Here is a 6,000-nt window from a genome sequence, read left to right on the forward strand (position 1 = left end):
TTACTAATGATAAGAAAGTTCTTCTATTGACCTTGCTGGAGCATCTGGTTCATGGCGTACTTGTTATCGGACGTTAATTTGAATGTCGGAGGTGAAGAAGCTAGGGGGAGTACCTGCGAAGTGTTGGAGGGAAATTGAACCACATTCACATTCTGATCATGTTGATCATTCTTCAACTCTTTTTTCTTATTAACAACAAGCGTGATAAACGATTCATTTTCTTCATCCATGAGAATAGTTGAAGTTGAAGGAACATCATTTCTGGGAACAAAATCTTGATCAATCTCTTCTGTGACCGTGAGTTTTCTTCTCAACTGTTTGTCCTCAGCTTCCTTCAGAAATTGAAACATCGGAGAAGGTGAAGACCTCAACCAATTGAACTCTGCTTCATTAGCTGACCCAAAGAATGAATTGAAACCAGGTTGGCTATTGTACAAGGACTTCACTGGAGTCAAAGGGGGTGTATAATATGGCGGTGAAGCTATAGGTGTCAAGTAAGGAGTTTCCACTATGTGAAAAAGATCACTTAAGCTCTTACTCCTTGATCCTTTTCTACTCCTTTCCCCTCTAGATTTCGCATCCTCAGACTCCAAATCTTCTCTTGTTTCCTCTTTGATGGTGAAGAGAAATCTAGGAGGCCCCGAGAAGTTATGCATCCTCACGAGTTCTGCCTCCACACTATCTTCTTCATAGGGCCATAAATCCTTGTTCGAATTGCCATGATGTTGAGCTTGAGGTTCATGGACAAGGGTCTCATGAGAAGAGCAAACATGTTGTGGATTCAGTTGCAGAGCAGCGGATCTTAAAGATGAGGGCTTTTTCCAACAAAGCTTGTAGAAAGACTCTTTGGCCGCTGTTCCTGTGCTGCTATAACCATCTTCGATATTATGTCTGTTGGGAATCCTCTTTTTCCACCATAACAAATAGTAAAGCTCAGCAACAAGGGCCAAGAAAAGACATCCAAAAACAAGACTCAATCCAAGTCCTACACTACTCAAAGACTTCATCTTTATATGATTATATCTGTATCATAGTGGCTCAAAGAAGCTAGAAAGAAGTGGTGCCCCCTTAACTTAACTGAGATACTACTGCTTCAATCTCTCAACCATGTAGAAGAAGATATTTGCTTCAAGCTCAAACCAAAAACTAGACAACCGACTCTGAGTTACTGAAAGCATATGCAGAGAGAAGAAAAACCCAAGAAAGAAAAAAAATCTGACTAGGAATTTTTATGACTTGTCCCAGTCTTCTCTGGACATGCAATGCAGAGACACAGTATCAGCTTCTTATCTTTGGGAAAAGCTAGCCTTAAATAAAGAAAGAGTTCCCTTTTCTTACAGATAATTAATCACCTTGAGGAATGATGATGTGTGATTATGGCTTGCAAGGATTTTTAGCTTTACAAAGCATAAATCCCACGAATTTAAAGAACAAAATCCTCCCAAATTTGGATAAAAGTCATTGTCTAATGTGTATTGGTATTAAATAAAAAGGAATAGACGCCACAGATGTCGTGGCTTCTAGTTTTACATAGCTTTCTTCAAGTGATAAATCGTTTGTATTTATCTTAAAGCTTTAAAGCAAGCAATATCTAACTCAAACATGCAAAGATAATTTATAGGAGGAAGCAGGAACCTGAAGAAACCACTAGTGAGTAGCCAGCGCGTGGCAAAAGTCGGTGAACTATACGGTTGGGAGGTCGCATCCAAGGGTAGATGCTCACATGGGAATCATATAGACAGAAGAAAGTTAACTCATTCAGCATTATCCCTTTTCACCTTTTCCTCTTCTTTCAGCACTCTTGTTTGATGGTTTTCTTTTTTAATTTTTTTTTGTTTTGGTTTCCCGTGTCCAAGTGAGACGGATGATACATCATATGTGATAAAAAAAATGCTAGTAGAGGACGCAGCTAAGTAAGAAACAGCTGATCTTAAATTTTCTTTTTTGATTGACTACTCCAGATAAGATGAGAGTCTCTGAGCTGTCATTCTTCTTGGTTTTGTACATAGATTATGAGTCCAGGGGAACTGTTTTAAGGATTAAGACAGTCTAGTGTTGCATGGTCGTATAGTGCCAACCCACTTCATCTACTCCCAGAACCGACCTGTGTACAAATTGGAAGTTCTTTCTCCTTTTGACTGGTTGACTTCAGTATCCCATTATTTGACATTCATTTCTCATTTATGTCCTGGTAAAACCTGTTATTGTTCATCGAGAGCCCTACTTTGGAACACCAACACATTTGCTGTGGAAACCTTTCCTCATTCTAGGAGAATGTAATAGGAGTGTTGTGGATATACTAATCATTTGAATTAATTATTCATATTACGGATGAACGCAATTTTTAATCAAATTTTTTATTTCACATACATTATATTACATTAAAAAATATCTCAATGAATAATACCAAAAAGTTCCATATAATCATCAATCCAAAAAGGTTCATGTCACAGAAGTAAGAAAAAGAACAGGATAGTTGTCAACACTTCTTCAGCTCCCCCTTCCAAACAGGATAAAATTTAACAAGCCAAATATAGCCTGAAATGAGAGACACAAAGGTAAAGAGGAGCTGCAACGATTCATGAAAAAAATTGATGAATCCAGCACTGTTCGGACGCCAGAATCCAGTCTTGGCCATGCCAGTGTCCCTCAATTTTTTGGCCTTTGAGTACAAAGTTGCCACACTATAATTGGTCCAACAGTCTACCTGGTTTCAGTGATAACCTTTTCAGTTTTCCCTTCTGTAATTTCGTCTTCTTCTTACTCCCTTTGTTGGCCCATCGTTCAATTTTCTTCTGAACCGTTAAATGGCATTGCTGTACTGCATTCCGCGGGCAATTGTAGGAGGTCTGGAAATCTCACGGCCTTTCCTCTGAAACCATAGATGGCTTATAGGGATTCCATCACAGTTCTCGCATCAACGGCAGAATTCAAACATACAATCTCTTGTGAGTAAATGGTCAATCTTATTAATTGAGGCAGCTTATAGCCTTCCCAACAGTTTAACATGTTAAATGACTAGAATGTACCGAATTTCTATTTAAGCTAAGACAAATAAGTGGACTTCTTTTGCCCAATTAAAGAGTCACTAACGGCTACAAGATGCTACCAATATTTATGAAAATTGAGCATTACTCATTTTTATTATTTTTATCTTAAGTTTCACAAGTTTTATCAGAATTCAACTTCGCCCCTACAATTGCAGAGGCTTCAAGGAAAAGAAAAAAAGTAGCGGGGATGGAATATTGGGGCGTAATTGAGATAGAACCATAAGTTAACCGGAAAATTGCTTACTCCACCAAACTGACAAGTAAAAATCATTTCTTGCTGACTTAGATCGCTTGCCTATATGCCATAGTTTCGTCTATATTTTAGTTAGATGATGAATAGGCTTCAATGCCATCCTGAATGAATCTCACTAATAAAAGCTTGCATAGAAATGGTCAATCAATAAAGTTGAAGCGAGAAACTTTTGTCCATGCTATAATAGGCTCTTGATGGTTGATATATCGATGAACTTTTGGATGCATCTTTAACTTTCATTGAATGGGCCACATTACATTCTCCAGCTGTTCTTCTTTTTTCTCTTAGCTGTTTTATTAGTGTGTTTTTCTGTTTCATGTTTGCGTGAGCTTTCATTCATTACATATTTACATTGAACTGCACAGGAAAAAAGCTTATACCTAGGAAGGCTTTCATGTGGTCTTGTGACATGCAAATTTTATTTATTTATTTTTTTGTTATCGTCATTGTATCTATATTATCCTACTTTATCCTAATATAAAAGTAAGCCCAACTAGACTTACGCGGGATTGATGGAAATTGATCTATCATCGAATCAGACGGGTACACTACGCACACATATGAATTTTTTAGAAAAACCACATATTGAGGTTTCCTTAAGAAGAACTTGGTGGTGGCCAAGCCTTTGGGCTGTTGGTTGTGATATGAAAATTTGATGTTAACTCAATTCTTGGACAATTTATTCATGGGAAGACAATTTTTTTTTTATTTTTTTGGGGGGAAGAGTGTAGGCCTGTCAACGGGGCGGGTCCGGGCCGGAATTCATTATTCCAGGCCCGGACCCAGCACACTACATCGGATCAGGATCCGACCCGTTTATCCGACGGGTCGGATCCGGGTCTACCCGAAAAAACTAACAAAATTTATAATTCCTAACAAAAATGAGTAAAAAACATATATTTATAAACTAATTTCTAACTAATACAAAAAAAATCAAATAAGAAAAGAAATCAAATTAACCTTACTCAAATACATCACCCTAATCAAATTATATTGATTAGGATCCGGGTCCAATTATATTGATTACTCAAATACATCATCCTAATCAAATTATATTAATAAATATATATTTTAAATTATTAATCCATTTATATCCGGATCTGGGTCCAATACGGATCGGAATATTATACTCCGTATCCGACCCGTTTTTTGTTTGACAAAACGGATCCGGATCCGGGTAACGGAATTAAATCCCTACCCATACCCAGATAAATTTGACGGATCCGGTCCGGGTCCGGGTCTAGACCCAGACCGTTGACAGCCCTAGAGGAGTGTGTGGGGGGGGGGGGGTCCCCAAATGGGTAGTGTACTTCTTGTTCTTACCGTATGAGGTGGGTTGTGGGGCTGGACGAATGCCTGTCGGGCCTTCTTTTGGGCCTATAGTATGGGTCCATTCTCTATCAGAGCATCAGCTGAAATGGCAATCAATGCTGCCGAGGACAAACTTCTAGCAGGGGGTCGTTCTCGCAATAAACGATTGGAGGGGAAGAATTTTCGAGCCGGTCTCCACCTCATGTGATAATTTATATTTTATATTATTACCGCTGATTGAAACAAAAGCATCCAACTTCTTCCAGAGTACAAACTTCAGGTAGGAAAAAAGAAACAATAAGCGTAATGCTTTCCTCAGAAAATATATATATATATATATATATATATAATGCTTGGTGTAAATCTTGACCCATTAAATGTTATGGAATTTCTGTGGAATTTCTGGATGTTGTATGGATGGGTTAATCTTTTTATATCAATGGTATCAGAGCCAAACAAATAACCCCAACGTCCCAGGCTCGAGTCTCGCGGGTCTCTGCCTCGAATTATCAGGCCAACGGGGACGTCGGCCTCTAAGGAGAGGTGCTTGTTATGGAATTTCTGCATCTTGTATGAATGGGTTAACCTTTTCGTATCATCAAAATTCCCAAATGGGGTATGGAATAGTAGTTTAAATATGGAAATGGAATTTTTTTTGAAAGGCGACTACAATTAAACCATATCACAAGCATAAAATATAAAGCTTTTCTAATTGATATCTATTGGGCACTTGTTAATATACATAAATTCCACTCGACCTATCATGTATATACACATACTAATAATTATTATTCTTCAATACATATATATATATTTTTTAATTAATTTTATTTTTTCAAAAATCTAACAACTAATATACGTCTTAACGAATATTCAATGTAGCACCTGTCAGAAAAACTCTAAAATATTAAGTTAGACAGACCCTAAAATATAGGGGAAAAAAAAACTAGCGATCGCCAATTCTGACATTTAGTTAGTGGCTCTAATGAATTTTTTTTGATGAAAGGTCTAATGAATTGATTTTGATGAAAGGTCGAAAAAAATACAGGTCTAATGAAAGGAGGATCAGGTTTGGAGCAGAACCCATAAGCGGGATAAAATAATAGTAAAGGGGACAATGTTGTACCCAGAGTGCAGTGGCATTGGTGACAGAAAGTGGGCCTCTGCGCCCTTCATCTGACATGGACATTTAGGCCCACTAGGCCCATTTAAGATTTTTCCAACTTAGCATCAGATACGCAGAGTTCCAACACCACAGAGGAGAACATCGAAAATTAATTACAGTACATGCTCTAATAAATGAGGCAATTGTCAATTAGTTAGCCACTTTTTCTTTTCTTTTTTTTTTTCCGAAGAAAAAAGGGCACTTCCTTAGTGTTTGTCTGG

The sequence above is a fragment of the Coffea arabica genome, chromosome 2e (assembly GCF_036785885.1).
Source record: "Coffea arabica cultivar ET-39 chromosome 2e, Coffea Arabica ET-39 HiFi, whole genome shotgun sequence".
In the NCBI taxonomy this organism is placed as follows: Eukaryota; Viridiplantae; Streptophyta; class Magnoliopsida; order Gentianales; family Rubiaceae; genus Coffea; species Coffea arabica.